Source organism: Haemaphysalis longicornis, unplaced genomic scaffold (assembly GCF_048455015.1).
Source record: "Haemaphysalis longicornis isolate Haplotype H1 unplaced genomic scaffold, Haemaphysalis longicornis Haplotype H1 scaffold_9, whole genome shotgun sequence".
In the NCBI taxonomy this organism is placed as follows: domain Eukaryota; kingdom Metazoa; phylum Arthropoda; class Arachnida; order Ixodida; family Ixodidae; genus Haemaphysalis; species Haemaphysalis longicornis.
The window spans coordinates 2,318,240-2,335,883 of record NW_027526460.1 but is presented as its reverse complement, the minus strand read 5'-3'; the positions used below and the strand labels follow the sequence as shown (position 1 = coordinate 2,335,883).

At 47.6% G+C, this 17,644-nt stretch overlaps 1 protein-coding gene and 1 long non-coding RNA gene across 2 annotated transcripts in view; one reads left to right on the top strand and one right to left on the bottom strand.

The window, feature by feature from the left end:
• The window catches only part of LOC144152612 (E3 ubiquitin-protein ligase SHPRH), a 1,006,539-nt gene that overhangs the window by 801,381 nt on the left and 187,514 nt on the right, over positions 1-17,644 (bottom strand). The window lies entirely within an intron of this gene.
• LOC144151372 (uncharacterized) lies at positions 6,362-9,834 on the top strand. Its single transcript, XR_013318858.1, has 3 exons — positions 6,362-6,415; positions 9,246-9,344; positions 9,614-9,834. It is a non-coding gene; the product is annotated as an uncharacterized LOC144151372 (long non-coding RNA).

Sequence of the window (17,644 nt, the reverse complement as noted above, 5' to 3'; positions counted from 1 at the left end):
GGTTTATGCGTGCACGGGTTGAGCATGGAAGGACGGGGGTGTGCACGGGTAGCTTGGATTCATGTCGCTACCGACGACATGGCCGTTGTGCAGGTGGGAGGTTTAAAAATGGGAGTCTCGTGGCACAATGCGCCCCGTGAGCTGTTCTCCATCTGGGTCTGGGTTGACAATAAGATGCCTACGACAGAGGAGGGAAGCGATTAGCCACATGTTTGCCCGCAAGAATAAAACTCGAGCCCTTCCCGGTTTAACTCACTGTGAGGCGGACGCATGCCGTTCGCTTTGATGAAGAGCGGGAATTGAAGAAGCGTCGTCCCGAACAAACGCCCGAATAGGCGCGAAAACAACGAAAAGCCGCTGCCGCTGCCACCACCGTTGCCGCCTCAAGTTCCGTCTCGTCGAGTAGCTGCGAATCCCTTCCGGATGAGCGGCTACTTGCCCGCTTTGAACGCCCACGTAAGCCAATATTACTTGCTCAACTTAAAGGGCTTTCAGAGCGAGATTTTCGACGGTTTCTTGTACTTATAAGCACGCGCACATAACCGGTTGCCGGCGTGCACGGGTTGGGAGAGGGGATGGGCGTGCACGCGAAGCTATAGGTTTCACGCCCTTATTTGTGACATATCCGTTGTGCAGACTGGAGGTTTAAGCGCGGGCGTCAAACGGCCCAATTCGACCTGTCCGCTGTCCTCTCAGTGGACGAGCGGATTGGGTTGGTGCGTTATACAAACACTAAGGTGCCTACGACACGGGAGGGAAACACACAGCTCTGCGCTTGTCCGCGAGACGAAGGCTCGGGTCCTTGCAAGTTTTCTTCAGCTAGAAGTATGCTCAATAGCAAATTACAAAGAAACGTGTGTTGTCTCGTGCACTCCGTGGGCTCCATACAGCGTCGGAGGTCATCCTTCTTCACAAAGATAAAGGGCGCTGATTTTTTTAAAATTCAAAATAGTGTATCTTGTCCCCGAGAATATTCGTCCTATCCTACTGGTGCTATCGTTTTTTTTTCCAGGAGTTGGTTGATCTAGATAACTAGGTTGAACATTATAAAGCTCTGAACAGTCAATGCGTCCGGGTAACTTGAATAAAGATCCCAAACTGCTCCCAAAGCGAACCTTGAGGCTGAATACTGTTAATATAGGCGCCGATATTGAAACTAGGAACCCACAATAGGCATTTGTGGGCTTTCGGAGGCATTTAGGCACAAACGCCAAGATAGGCATTTATAGGCACTATAAAGACGCCATAAAAGCCCTTCCTACCCTCTACTTCGTGCTTATATATCAAAATGGCGCGAGATGAGCGCAAGGAACAAATAGGCATTTGCCTAAAATCCGGTCTCTACTGATGGCATTTGTAACGCCGCTAACATTATATGGCCTCACTGATGCAGTCGAGCTCTCCGGAATCCTCGGAGCTATTCAGACCATACAAAATATATCCTAACCTGTTGATGCCCAGAAGTTCAGATTCATCACCGACTCCCATGTCGCTCTGCGAGAAACGAATAGCACTTTTTCACTCAATTCTGCGGCTAAAGACAGAGAGAGAGAGAGAGAGAGAGAGAGAGAGAGAGAGAGAGAGAGAGAGAGAGAGAGAGAGAGAAAGAAAGTTCTTTATTTAAGAAAAAACCTAGCGGTTTGCCAGGATCTCAACACTGAGACGCTACTCGACGGGGGAATGGGTACGGGAGGGTCTCCCTTCAGCTCAACTCAAATAGCGGTGTTATTTGAATACCTAGACGAGATCGGCGTCACTGAACTGATTTAAAGTAGTGCTGAGATCGTGATGTTTATCGAACTGTTCCCACAAACTCCGCGACGTCTGTTTTTTTTTTTACTTCTTTTTTCCCTGTTCTTCTGCCCGGCTGTCTAATGACAAACCAAACAAAATCGTACATTTCCCTCATGATGGGATCCAGATACGCGTGGCCTGAGCCCCTGCGCACGCATATGTAGCGGACGAAAGACAAACGGCACGGATAATGCTGCCTGCCGTAATTTACGCAATCGTCTCATAATTTACGCGCCCACTCAAGAGCGACCCGCTCCAAAAGGCCGCAGAAGTGCCGCCAGGTTGAGACCTCAGCCGGCTTGCGGAGGCCTCAGTCTCAGTATTTCTAGCTCCTCTGCAGGCCTCACTCCGAACAGGAGGAACCTTCGCCAATGAAGCCGGCGTACGCTCCAGAAATTATATTCACTTATACAACTCCCAGGTATAATACTGGTTGTGTATGGGTGCCCATACTGTAGCAGTAACGGCACACCAAAGATATGACAGAGCTGTTTATGTATAATCCCCCGTTTTCGCGCCCGTTTAAAACAAAAACGCGCCGTGCGGAAGAAAAACTCTACACTTGTGTTCATCGCATGGAAGAATTAATAACAAATAAAAGAAGTCTCAGGGGCTCCGTATTTTAGCTTGTCTTCTCAGCAATGCACTTGTGTTTAGGGGTGAAGCCAACTTTCACAAACCTTGCGTAAGCTCGTTTTTTATAATCTGGCTTTCCCACGTTGTGTGTTGCGCACTGAAGCATGCACATCTACGAACGGAGTACGGTTACGTTACAGCCCTCCGCCGCCTCTTTCCCGAGTCGGGCATTCTGCTCGGCACGCGCGGTGTCTTTCTCTCCCCTGCCCTTTTGTGTCATTATACGCGGGGTGGCTAGCACGCGCAGGCAGACTTCACGCGCTCACCGTTGGCATGCCCGTTTCTCTGGGACGTGGACGTGTCACGGCCCGATGTCACCTCACTGTGGTCTTCCGTGGTAGAGCGGTTTGGGTTGTGTGTTATACAGGGAGTGAGATGCCTACGAGGCGGCAAGGAAACCGACAGCTCGATGTCTGTCCCCTAAAGAAGAGCTGTGGTCCTTCAGAGGTTTCATTGCGCTGATATATCTATGAAGTATGCTCAATCGCCAATTACGAACATACGTGTTTTAGTTCATGCCCTTCTTGCAATGCATCCAGCTTAGCGGCTCATCCTTCTTCATAGAGTGGGAGGGCACTGATTTCTCCATCTGGTCTTAACATACCGAGGGCCCCCATCCGGCCACGATCATCTCCTTACAACCCCAGTACAATCCAACGACGTCTGCTGAACTCGCACAATATGTCAGGGAAAACCTCAACCAGTAAGGAAAATCACAGTCTTCGGTGAGTGTCTTCGCCAGCTCTGCAGGCGTGTGCGTGTGTGTGAGTGTGCGGTAGCATTTCGGCGTGGATTTTTAGGGCGCTCAACGCGGTCAACAGTAGTTCTGCAGGAGCCACTACAGAGGTCATACAGGGTTTTTCCGCTCGTTGAGTCTTGTAAGGCTCTCGCATTGAGAGGCGTTCTTGTGAGGCTAAAGGTGCACATAGCGGGAAACATTCGCTTAGGGTAGTCGAAAAGGTACGCTATATTTATGCCGCAGCGAAAAGCAAAACCTCCGGTTCTTCTGTCAGCAGCTGTTGGCGCCTACCAGGTCATTTAAAGCAGAGCCATGTGTGAATGATGCGAAAGGAGAAGAAAAACGAACGTGTTCGGGGAATCTCAGCTCTGTGTGTGCACGGTTCTCACGGGCCTATCAGGCCCCAGCAGACTTCCGGGTGTGCACCTCGCACAAGGCTGCCGGTATGCTGCCCTACGCGTTGCACAGTGCCCGCTGTCGCCTCCTTATCTGGACGACGCCACCGGCATACCGACTGCTCTTCTTGGCGATGCATCTACAATCGGCGTATGACATTTAAGAGTGCCCGGTGCTCGCGAGAGCTCCCTCTTAAAACTTAACGCCCTCCGCGCGTTGTTTTATAGTAGCGCGCAATGATAAGCTACACAGATTCGCTCCTCGTGTTCACGCGTCTTTCTCTCTCTCCCTCATCTAAAGGCCCCCGGCCGATGACGCTGAAACTTCCTGGCAATGGCTCGTATCCAAATGGGTGAGGCATGGAAGTCTTTTCTTGAATATCGAGTGATTGGGAAACATATCAAAATCGTGGTTGGTACACTATGCGGCGTTCTAGTTTAACACGTGTCACCAGCTTCAAGAGTACTAGTAAGCCCCTATACAGGGGTTTTTTATCCTGTTAGAGTGTTCAGCAAGATTAACGTTGGTCTCTGAATAACTAATCAATCGGCAACACGACCTTTCTAGTAATATGCACGCAGGGTAGCAGGAAGGTATGTTCAAACACCCGCGTTGCAGTCTTCCGCACGGGCCGTCAAAGCAACGACAAGCCCGTCATTGTCTCAATTCCTTCTTCTCAAGGGCGCAAGGTAAGGGAGACACAGAAACGCAATATCGCTTGAGACGCTTACAACATCAAGAAAAGTCCCCACAAGATCTGCACCTGTAGAAAAATACTGCTGCCAAATCCTGGAGACAGACATTACACTGGGAAGTTTTCTGAGGGGGTGAGAATGGTGTCTTTTGCTGTATCCGCAGTGGCCTTTAGGTAAAGAAAATTATGCAGAAATTCAGAAAATTGCCTAATAATGCGTAGCATTCTTATGCCGCATGTCTTGAGTGTGAGTTCTTTACAGCCAAATGTTTCGGTTTTTCTAAATTCTGTCCGACCAATTATCTCTATTTACGCTATTGTAAGGATTACATTTCGGACTTTCGCGAAACCTGCATTTTTGTGGAAATTCAGGGCATTACACGGTTCGCCATTTTCCGTAATTTTCAAAGCAAAGCTTCCCACCTCTTCCAATAGCCAATGGTTTCGTCGTGGCGTGCACCACAAAAAACTCCCTACCAGGCTGAATAAAACTGGCACCGCCAGGGATCGAACCTGGGCACGACGCGAAGCGGGGCGAGCGCCCGGCGTCTTAGCGACTGGGCTAAGTAAACACACGTGAAGACGAGGAGACAGACGCTCGTTTTTATTCAACAGCTGAGGAGGGGGAGGGCGCTTTTTGGAGATGACCACTGAGCAAGATAAAGGTGAGCGCCGACTTCGCTCTCTCCGACGGGCCCTTAATGTCCCTCACTCACGGAGCACAGCGTAGGTGGCGTGGCGAATGGGCGCTATTAACCAGCGTTCCCCGCGCGCCGGAGCCTCCTCATTCCGGCGGGCGCGACGGCTCGGCCCTATTCCGTCGGCTTTGTCGTCTGCGTCAGCGACGGTTGTTTTGGGCCTGTTGTGGCGCAGCTTCACGTCTATTGCACGCTTCCTTCGCACGGCTTGATTAACTTGTTCGACAGCACCTCCTGGGTAACCCGGACCCGACGGAATTAAGTGGTCGTACGGCAAAGTGCGTTAAGGATTGCTTTGCAGGGCGGCAAAATAAAATGTACAAACGCTACCTTTTGCGCACATCTTGCCACGAACGGGACTTCATTTTCTAAATTGGTGAATACCAATTCGGTTGTGTTTTAAGAGGCATTACTAAAGGCGAAAAAAGTAACTGGTTCTGATAAATAGCGATTATAAAATTCCCTCAGCTTTCTTGCAATTCCCAAACTTGCTAAACAAGTTTAAATGAATATAAATGGAAATCACTAAGCTCACATGCCGAACTGTTTCGGTGTCAGCGCTTGTCTCGCGCGGTGGTGTAGCCGCAAGCGAGCACATCAGGATGGCTAGGTTCGAAAGACGCTCCCCTCAGTTTTCTTTCAGCGGACGCACGGCCGGGCTACTGCGGCGGCGTCGTGGCCGACGCTGCCGCGTTCGGGACGCTGGCCAAGCGAATTCCTGGTAACGACTGTTAGAATCTCTGGTTTCACTCTTTGTAGAGCCACGTGTGAGAATTCAAGGGACGTCGCATGGGCAATTGTTGTGGGTGTCGTTTACAGCTTTGCTTTGCAACCACCTTCACATCGTGCATTGGAACCAATTTTTTATATATAATTTTTCTTATTTCTTTAGGGTTTCAAAATTTCTTTCGATCAATTCTTTCGTGTACACTAACATAACGATTACAAGTGGAACTTCCGCAAAACATGCATTATTGTGGAAGTGCAGACCGTTATACGGTTTGTCATTTTCCGTATTATTTTTATACTTTTGTTACTTATAATTTTTCTTAAATCGTGTACGATCAATTATCTCCTATTACGCTATTATAACGATTACAGGTGTAACTTTGGTGAAATCTGCATTATTGTACACATTCAGGGCGTTACACGGTTCGCCATTTTTCTCTACGTAATTTTGTATATTTCTAATTTGTCAGTTTTTCAAAATTTCGTTTCACCAATTATCTCCACTCACGCTATCATAACGATTAAATATGTAACCTCCGTGATATGTGCATTGTTGTGGAAATGCAGGGCGTTACACCGTTCGGCATTTCCGTAATTTCTTAATCTTTTTTTTAATCTTTAGTGTTTCAAGATTTCCTTCAACCAATTATGTCATTAACGCTTATATAACGATTACAGGTGGAACTTCCGCGAAATCTCCATTGTTGTGGAAATGCAGCGGGTTATACGGTATGTTAGTTTCCGTACTTTATAACATTTTTGTTATTTAATACTTTTTTTTCGAAATTTCGATCGACCAATTATATTCACTTAGGCTATTATACCGTTTACAGGTGGAACTTGCGCGAAATCTGCACTATTTTAGAGAGGCAGGGTTTTACATGGTTCGGTATTCTCCGTATTTCTTTTATATTTCTCCTAATTTTTTATGTTTTCAAAATTTCGTCCGATCAGTTATCTCCACTTACGCTATTATAACGATTACAGTTTAAACCTTCGCGAAATCTACATTATTGCGGAAATGCCATGCGTTATACCTTTTGCCATTTTCCGTAATATTTTTATATGTTTGTTGTTTTTTAGTTTTTCAAATTTTCCTGCGACCATTTCAACTATTATAACGATTACGGGTGGAACTTCCGAGATATCTGCATTTTTGTGGAACCGCAGGGCGTTACACGGTCGTCCTGTCTGGGGGAGGGGAGGGTACTCGGCCGAGAATGCTCATCATCATCGTCATCAAGAGCCCGCTCAGGTCCACAGCAGGCCGAAGGCCTCTCCCATTGAACTCCAACCACTCCTGTCCTCCGCTGCTCGGCTCCACAGTTTACCAACGAAGTTCCGTATTTCATCCATCCACCGCATTATTGGCCTTTCTTCCCCTCCTTCTATACCCAACTCTTGGTATGCACTCTGTTACCCTAATTATCCACCGGTTTTCCGTTCATCTCACTACATACATGGCCAGCCCAAATCCCCTTTCTTTTTCTTAATTTCAACTATGATACCTTCTGCTCTAGGTTGTTCTCTGATCCAGGTAGCTTGTTTCTGGTCCCTCAGTGTTACTCTCAACATTTTTCGTTCCATGGCCCATTGAGCCGACCTAAGTTTGCTTTCTAGTTGCTTATTAGGGCGCCAAGTTTCAGCTCCATACGCCAGAACCGGAATTACGCACTGCCTGTACATTTTTCTTTTGAGTGACCGAGGTAGGTTACTTTTCATCACTTGGGAACGCTTGCTGAGGGCTCCCCAACCCATACTTATTCTGCGCCGGATTTCTCTCTCGTGATTGGGGTCAGCACTAAGCATCTGTCCGAGGTAGTTTTGCATCTTCTAGCGTTTCGTTTTCTAAGAGGACATTTTTCGCATGCTTATTCCTTATTACTTTGGATTTATTTATAATTATTTCTAGCCCCCACGGCCATGCTTTCTAATTGTAGTTCATCAAACATTGTTTGCAGGTGTTCTGCAGTCTCACTCAGCAAGACTTCTTTATATATTCTTTATCTATGTCGTCTAGAAGTCTTATGTAGGTCTCCTCTATTCTGCGGTCTTTTAGTGCTTATAGCACGTCTGCGGTGAGTACGGAATCAAACGCTTTCTCATAATCTATGAATGCCATGTAAAGGGGTTTAGTGCACTCTGCGGATTTTTCTATAACTTGATTAACGATATGAATGTGATGCATGGTTGAGTACGCTTTCCTAAAACCAGCCTGCTCTCTAGGTTGTTGGGAATCTAGGCTGTCACCTATACGGCTAACTATAACCTCGGTAAACAGCCTGTGAACAACTGAGAGTAGGCTGATGGGTCTGTAATTCTTGAGGTCCTTGGTATCCCCCTTGCTATGAATCAAAATAATGTTGGCTTTTTTCCAGGCTATGGGCACTTTTTTAGTCTTCAAGCATTCCGAAAATAGTGCAGCAAGCTTTTCCAGTTCAATATCTCCTCCCTCCTTCAAAAGAACCACGGTTATGCCATAGTCACCTGCAGCGTTTCCTATTTCCGTGCATTTGAGAGCCTTTCCAACTTCCTCTTTAGTTACTACTGGGACATCGCCAGTTGAGCTTGTACTCTCAGTAGTTTCCCTGGTCTAACCTCGCTGGCATACCGCCTGGTGTAGAATCGTTCTGCTATCGTAATTATCTTGTCAAAGTTGGGCGTAATGCTTCCGTGGTCATCTCTGATTGCGTACATCCTGTCTTTGCCGATGCCTAGCTTTCTGTTAGTTGCTTTCAAGCTTTCCCCTATTTGCAGCGCTTCTTCGACGTCTGCAATGTTATATGGACGATTGTCGTTCGTTTTACTTCTGTTAATCAGTTTCGACAGCTCGGCTAGTTCAATATGATCTGCCGTACTTGACATTTTCAGGTTCTTACGTTTGGCAATTAGTTGCTTTGTTTTTTAGTTGGTTTTCCAGTTTGTTCCCTAGATGTAAATTCTGCTACAGCTGCTGCTGATTCACTGATTGCCGATGTTAGGGTTCTCATTTAGCCTGTCTACACTGACCTCGTTCTGCTCGCTGAGAAGCACGATGTTGTTTTGAAGAGTTATTTTAAACTTCTGCAATGTGCCCCTGACTGACTCCACGAGGAGTTTTTTAGTTTTCACGAATTTTCTTCTTTACTTTTTCAGATTATATAACCATCGTATGATCGCTGCTCCGAATCTTACTTAGCACCTATATATCTGGCACAATACCTATGTTGTCACTTAAAATGAAGTCAATTTCGTTTTTTGTTGTACCATCGAGACTCTTCCATGTCCATTTCCTATTCTTTTGTTTGTAAAAGTATGTGTTTATCAACCTCAGGTCATTTCTGTCTGCAAATCCCACCAGTGTAACCCTTCGACTGTTGCGATTGCCTATCCTGAAGTTTCACACTTTCCAGAAAGAATGATGCACACTGAAAATTCACGATTGCTTCCCCCTCCCCAGAAATTGGTGAGGTCAAAGCGATCACAGATGACTGCACATGGGAGAGACCGGGACTGCACTGGGTCACGCACGGTGTCACTCTTCGCTCACGTGCGCAGCAAGATCATTATCTCATTGCAGATCTCAGCAAGACCACGTCGCCAACCGCTCGAAGGGCTCTACGAGTGTCCGCCAACTCGACCGTATGCCGCATCAAGCGAACACCGTATCTGTTCCGAGGTGACCTTCTCTTGCTCTCCTCTCCAGCTGGTTGCTTGCTCCTGTCTCATCACCTTTCATGTCAATTCTGCTGCTCGTGTAGAATTCGCCGTTGCAGAAAAAAATACACATAAAATGCCTTGCGCTCGTCAGCATGCCCAGCTTCCGCAGTAGCTTCAGAAAAAAAAAAAAAACTCGACCGCTGTCGTCGAGCGTTCCCGCGCATGTAAAAAAAAATAAATAAATCAAGCTCTAATGCTAAAGACGAAATAACACCCTGCTTTGGACAGGTCACCGTGGCCTCAGCATTCTCTAGAAGCAATTATGGATAATTGAAGACATGGCTACGAGTTTGCCATTCCTTCCCGAGACGACTTGCAGATCCTACCTCCGCTGCCACGAGTCGATGACGAAGCGCTGGTTGAAGTCTACAATGCTGAGGATGACTTTGCATCCACCACTCGCCGCAAAAAAGACGACGACCTCTTCTATTCATACGGCTGTGATCACTAGTACCGAAACTATGCAAATAAACAACGATACTGAATCGTTACTATGAGTACGGCAATGCTCACCTACAACAGCCCCGCTGTTCAAGTGTTGCGTCTGAGTGCTAGCCTTCCTGACTTCTTAAGGGCGAAGCCCCTTCGGGGCTGGGGCTATTGGAGTCTCCTGTGGTTGCCGTCGTAATCGTCGTCTCATGCAGTCACGGTACTAAAACACTGGGAAGCTCGTTTACGCCTTGCGCTAGAACGTAACGCGTACTAAAAAAACACCGGAACACTTGTTTACGCCTCGCCCTAGAGAGCTTCATGCTTCCAAGACAGGAGACTTTTACAGCAAAACTGTATACCTCTACCTCGAAATGGTTTCATCTCCGTTGGCAAAAACACCAAGGCGCAAAAAATACGCTTATACATTGCATGCTTCGCCCCTCCCAAGGTTTCACGTTAGAAGAAATGGTCCAGGATTTTTTTTTGCTTCAATGCGCTCCTTGTGAGAACCTCGAATTTCTGCCCCGTAGGAGGGAAATAGAGGAACGAAGGATGTAGAAGGAAGGCACGAAAGGTAACCTGGCTAGAGCGTATGTTCGCTATCCTGCACGTGGGAAAGGGAAAATGGGCAAAAAGAGAAAGCAAGGAATGAAGAAAAGTTGGAGCAGACAGGTATGCTCACCGTTGATGCACTAAATGTTCAAGTTGAGTGATTTTCACTGGAGCCTTTCTGTCTATAGACTGGTGTTCAAGTTCATCACCCGTAGGAAGCGTAACAGTTCTTCAATCGCCTTCTGAGCTGACGACAAAGGCCACTGACATAAAATATCCTCCGAAAATGGCCGCTGAAAGTCCAGGTTCCTCAGTGCGGACGACAGCTTCTTTCTTTCAGGCGAGTGGCGTGGGCACTCGCATAAAACGTGTCTTATCGTGTCCGGCGTGCCGCACTTTTGCACTCCTCACTGGCTGACATTCCTATCATGTATGAGTACGCATTTGGAAATGCCACCCCCAGCCAGAGACAGCAGAGACGGCAAAGGGGAGGTGCGTCAGACCGTGGGAGGATGAGTGGAAGGAGACGTTGCAGGTGCGGGCCAAGGGAACGAATACGCGCAGCTGTGAATTCTTTTGTAGAAAATTGAGATATTGTTGTTTCCCCGCCAAGTAATAGGAGGGCCCTAGCTGCGTCCGTCCTAGACGAGGGAATGTGTACAGTCGCCGCTGTTTGATGCGCCAACCGGGCAGCAGTGTCGCACTTTCGTTGCCGACAATGCCGGAGTGAATGGGAAGCCACTGCAAGGTGACATCATGACCCGCCTGGGCAACACGGTCGTACACCAATCTTATTTCCGTCATCAGCTGTTCGTGAGGTCCCCAGCGCAGGGTTGACTGGAGCGACTGAATTGTGCAGGCTTCGAATCACATAAGATAGGCCATCTGCGGCACGAACTTTGCTCGATGGTGTGAAGACCGCTACTGATGGCCATAAGTTCTGTAGCCGTGGAGGTTGTAAGATTGGCTATCTTGAATTTGCTGAACAGTGACAGTCGCGGCATAATAACAGCGCCGGCAGAACCCCATGATGTTACCGAGCCGGGTTCGGTCACTGTATTTCTCCTGCAGGCACGGCAAAGTTAGCTGCGCACTGCAGGGCCGGCATTGGGATATCACGTTTTTTTCTTTTCTCCTGCAATATCTAGACACACTGGGGGCTTCATCACACACCACAGCGGAAAGAGCACCTCATCGCCGGCGTATAGTTCGATGGCATGCTGGTGTTGTGGGAAGCTGCTGCACTTGCGAACGGCTCTCGGGGATGCATGGGTCGCTGGTATACCCGCAAGGTGGTAATCGGGCAGGTGGGTGAGGTGCCTGATATACGTCCTGAGTATTTCAGTTGTCACGAAGGTTGCCAAAAGGTGATTCTGAGCCAAGGCAATGGCTGTTTTCGTGGACTTGCATCGTGGTAGGCCAAGACAGGTTCGCAGGGTCGGAGCTTGTGCACACTGAAGTGACCGAATAGTACGGCACGCTACAGAAATGACAGGGGCACTATACCAGCGACAGCCCAAAAGCAGTGCGCTGTAGAGCTGTAAAATCGACTTCATTGGTATTCCCCATGTCCTGCAGCCGATGAGTTTGAGTACATGTGCCACTACAGAGAGCCCTTTCTTTAAACATTTACGTGAGTGCTCCCAGAAAGGCCTCTGTTGGCAACTATGCCGTGAAACTTGTGATTTCTCACATAGGACATTCTTTCGCCGTTAATATACAAAGGGTATGCGTACATAGGCTTTCGTGTAAACGCAAGCACTGCGCAGTTGCTGCTAGATATTTCCAACCCTTGTCCATGTAGATAGGAGTTCCTCAAGTCTGCGGCATTTTGCAGTCGTACGTGCACATGCTGACGAGTCACGCCAGCTGCCCAAACATATATCGTCGGGGTATATCGAGACGTCAACCCTCATTGGAAGGCAGGAAGACAAGCCAGTTAGTGTAAGGTTGAACAGTGTAAGGTTCTGGACGCCTCCTTGGGGAACACCCCGGTGAGTATAGTGAGCTGATGTCGGCCCATCTGCTGCCATTACAAAGAATGACCTCCCCGTGAGGTATTTCCGTATCCACTGGTAGACCCGGCCACCGAGCCCCACAGCCTATAGTACTTTAAGAATCGCATCGCGCTCCAGGTTATTAGAGCCTCCTTTAACGTCTAGGAACAACGCAGCACATATGCGCTTCACACTGTTTTGCTGCTGCAATGTACATTATCCTTTATATGCCGAGGCTATCATTGTTCTTTATTGCAGAGGGCTTGGAAAGAGCATCCCGATGCCTTGTTAGTTCATCCTGTTCAGATACTTTCGCAAGCGGCCCACCTACGTAAAGTCACTCAGTGGCTGCCACGCAGTCAACTTCGGAATGAGATTCGTAATTCGGCGACCACGTTGACTAAAATTGCAACAGGTTTGTGGGGTATTCCGCTTGAGCGGTGCTTGTCACGCAAGTAAACGAAGGTGTGGGGAGATTTTCGCATGTGTTCGTCGAGCCGCGCGCCTTGCTATGGTGCGTCCTTATACGAAAAACTACTCCACCCTCTTGGGAGGTGCGTTCGGTTTCGAATTCCGGAGAGCACGCGAGAGAACTTTTTGCCACATCAAGCACCTCTGACGAAACCCACGCTGCAGACAGAGGGTAAGCTTTGACGAGACAGCTTCCGGGGAGTGTAGAACGAGCGGGAGTAAACAATAAAAGCGAGAATCAAAGCTACGACGACGAAAAAAGGAGTGCCCCGAACGAGTGGGCAAAAGCTGAGGCGCTCGGTTGGTGCGACGCTCGCGGCCGCCCTTGAAGAAGCGTTGCGACAACGCGGCTCGCGTAACCTGTGCGTCATCAGCCCCTGCGCGGGCCCGACCTCCGGGAGGTCCGTGTCGCAACGCCGTGTCACTGACCGGCCTTATTTGGTGGGGTGCAGCTGTCGGTTGGGCCCCGAGGTGCGTCAGCGTCGCTTTGGGCAACTCTCGCTGCATGCCTAGGGGAGCGGAAAATTTCCAGAAATTTTCGCTTGGTGGAAGGAAATATTGAGTTTTTTTAATGTGGCAGTACTTATAGAGCACGCTTTCGCCTTTGAGATTTGTTAGTTTAGCCGCCCACAAGTCCATTTATCCGTCCTTCCTCTCTCTTCTCATATCACCCCACAGTGACGCTTCTACTCAAAGTGAAACAGCCAACCCCCTTAGGTGGCAGAGATCTACTGGGATGGTGCCCCGTGCAAACAATGCTGTTTTGGATCGAACGTGAACACCTGAACGGCGATATACTTAATTCGTGCACCTTCGCTCGCTGCATCTCGTCCTCACGCGTGCCGTGGACAACACAGTGGAGCGAAAGCACTGCGCTCGAGTGGCCTCTTGCTGTGCGAGGGTACGAGAGCAGTTGCGTGAACTGCTGCCAGCCTTTTCGCGTTCACACCCGGCAGAACAGAAAAGCGCGTGTTCGCATTCAAAGCCGCCCAACGCACTCTCCGCGGTCGGCAAAAGTCGAAGCATATACAAGAAAAGGCCTAGATGAGATGCTAGGTTGTCAACCGTAATGCTTGTCAACCGTAATGCAAGAGCCAGGCGTGGATATATCCCTGACGAGCATACAGTGCGCGAAAATCGGCATGAATCCAGCAAAAAAGTATGTATCGTCCCAGTGAGCAGCCGGCGAAGACTTCCTGACGAGCCCTCGGAAAGCCACAGGAGTGGGTGGATTACAAGTCTTTGCCCGCACCTATAGGGTAAAGAAAGAAGACCCATTTTTATAATAGTTCGGCCCGCGGATGCGTTGCGGTCGGCCTGCGTAATCCGGGCAGAACGAAGCAGCCGCTCTGAGTGGTACTGCTCTTTGGTTTCTACTAACGATGCCTTTTTCTACTGAGTGGGAGCTTCGACAGTAGAAAGTCTCCCGAAGAACCCCGATTGGCCATGAAAGCTTAAATTCGCCTGTGTTGGCCGTCAAGGGAACATGATCGTGACCTCAGAGGATTAAAAAAAAGGGGGGGGGGGGATGAAGGACGGCCCTCAGCAACAAGTCTGTGCGATTCTCAAGCTTTGCGCGGGAACATGAGGGCACCTAACATGTATCGTGTCTACGTGCTGTACCACTGAGCCTGAACACGTGTGACAGGTATAGTCGTGCAAGGAAATGGGTACGTCTATGGAAATCTTCATAGGATTCCTCAAACATACTACCTTTTAAAGACGATAGTCTTTCATGGGCTACTTAAACCCAGAAATTTTTGTCTGTCTGTATGTCTATGTCTGTCTGTCCGTCTGTCTGTCTGTGACTCGATTCAGCCACCCGGCCAAAGTAAAATTGATATTGCGCAATAGTCTTATATACTCACAGCCACATGTAAACGTCTAAGCCCGGTTTATATATTCATACTTGTCCACTTTGTTGAACAAGAACAAGACATTACGCAAATATCAGACAGGAAATTAGTACATAAGAGGTATTTACAGTGTTACTTTATTAAAAAAATTATGGATGCTTGGTTTTTCGATAGCAAATGTTATTCTACATCTACTGCAGAAAACCGCCGCCTCCTGGCGGCATATGAAAAATCACGCGGCAACAGCAACGAAATGTTCCACTAGCTAGGTTCCACGTTCTGCTTGGAACGCACGTGAAGCACGGCCACGCGGCTCTATAAACCTTCTAGTCGGCCGCCTCCATTCACGCGCGTCTCCGCCGTACTGCAGCGCTGGCATCGAGGAACCCGGCCTGTAGCAGTGGAAGGCGGTAAATTCAAATCGCCTTGCGCAAACCTTTAGTTTGTTTACCTTGGAATGAGCGCGACGGTACAGAAACAGCATGAGAGGTGAGCGGGAATGTAAAGGGGGGGGGGGGGGGGGCATTGCTTTGGCAAACGTCTACAAAGACTATCGTCTTTTGACGACATTTGCAACGAAAGGAGCAGATACGCGGCCAATTTTTGCTTTTGTAATTCACCGAAAGGCGACTTAGAAAACCATGCTCTTGCTCGGTGTAAATCTCCATGCAGCAACCGAGCAGCCGTTATTTACGATAAATGCCTCGTTAGTTACCGTGTGTCATCGGGCATGGTTAAATAAATTGACATCGGAGGCGATTAAATCAAAATTTTTAACACGCGCGCACACACACACACACACACACACACACACACACACATATATATATATATATATATATATATATATATATATATATATAACACAGAAATAAGAGTTGGAAGTCAAGAAAACCTCGGAAAGCAAAGAGGAGGGTGTGGTAGTTCATTGAAACAGATAAAGAATTTGTAAAGAAAGTGAAGAAAAAAAATGCCCGCCAGGTGGGGTCCGAACCCACGACCTCCAGAATACCGGTCTGGTGCGATAACCACTACGCTACCGGCGGGCGATTTTCCCCTCCACTTTCTGGGGTATTTATGTTTAGGTATTCTTGTTTCCTGTGCTTGGGGGTGGTAGCCAGAGCCACTCGGACTACTCGGGGTGAAGAAGACCTTCTTTTTTAACCCCCGGGCCGTGACTCGAGTGTCTACGTCACGTCGAGAGTGGTCGAGCAGCGTTGAACCCTCTTAAGCTAACCTTGGCACCAAGACTGCCAGAACAGAGGCCCTCGCTATGCATGTAGCGAATCAGAATAGGAAATGAGGGGCTCGTTGAAAATAACACAGAAATAAGAGTTGGCAGTCAAGAAAACCTATATATATATATATATATATATATATATATATATATATATATATATATATATATATATATATATATATATATATATATATATATATATATATATATATATATATATATATATATATATATATATATATAAGACAGAAATAAAGGTTGGCAGTCAAGAAAACCTCGGAAAGCAAAGGGGAGAATATGGTAGGTCATTGAAAGAGATAAAGAATTTAGAAAGAAAGAAAGTGGAGAGAAAATGCCCGTCAGGTGGGATTTTCAACGAGCCCCTCATTTCCCATTCTGATGCGCTATATATATACATATAAGAAAACTAAAGACAGACACACGCGGGCGAAAAACATCAAGAAATACAGTTTACTGACGTTTCAGAAAGAGGACTTTCTTCAGAGAGAGGAACTCCTCTTTCTGAACGAAGGTAGTCCTCTTCCTGAAGCGTCACTAAACTTTGCTTTTTAACAGGAAAGCGTTTTATTCCGGGATACACGAAGATTTCCATGACGTCATATACGCAACAGAAGTGACGCCAAGGCAACGAAGCAAGCGGACTGTAAAGGGTGCACCCCTGCACACAGGGTATTTTTGTGGGGAAGCAACCTTTTTGTACTAAAGAGTACGTTATACTTAGGGTTTGTTTTCGGATTTTATATTTTAACCCGAAATTGTTTTATGCCGGGATACACCAAGATGTCACTGACGTCATATCCGTCACGGAAATGACGCCAGTACACATTCGCCGAAGCGACCCGCCAGCAGGACGTCGCTCGCCAAGCACACCCACATGACAGCCACTAACCCGGAAATCATGCTCATTTCGCTGCAGATTTCGCTGCCCATTTCACTTTCGTGTTTAACCGATTCCGATGACAGAGGAATCAACCACAGTTTTTTGTTTTCCTCGTGTGTCTTTCTTTACTTACCTTTCAGATACACACATACATACATACATACATACATACATACATATATAATACACATACATACATACATACATACATACATACATACATACATACATACATACATACATATACCGTATCAACCGGATTATAGGTCAAGTTGGAATAAAGGTTAGCCCTTTGATTTAGGTGAAAAACCGCAGAAAAGGAAAGGAAAAACCGAAAACTGCCGAAATGCATTCCTTCTCGGAACGGCACCTCTCACCCACAATCGGAGCCGCAGCCTCATTCGCGGAAGTATCACTGTCCTCAGAAGACCATCGCTTGTTGCTGACTGCCTTCCACAGAGCGTCTTCTTCAGTGCCTTCGAGAGAGTTACTGATACAGCATTTCATAAAAGCACCGGCAGCTAGCGTGCCCCGATTCTCCCGCACGAAGCCTGCAAGAAGATCCTCGGGTTGCGGATTAAATCGCACTACGCCCACGAAAGGCCGTTTTCATGGTTTGCACTTGAGCAACTTTCCTTTCTGTGACCTCCTGTACGACACGCATTTTTTCTGAAACGCCCAATTCGCGCTGAGCGGCTATGTTGCCCCTAGTCTCAGCAAGGTCAATAACTTTTATCTTGCAGCTGGGAAACTGCCTGCGCGTGTTGCCTCTCATTCTTCAACAAGGTAAAAAAATAAAATACCAAACAA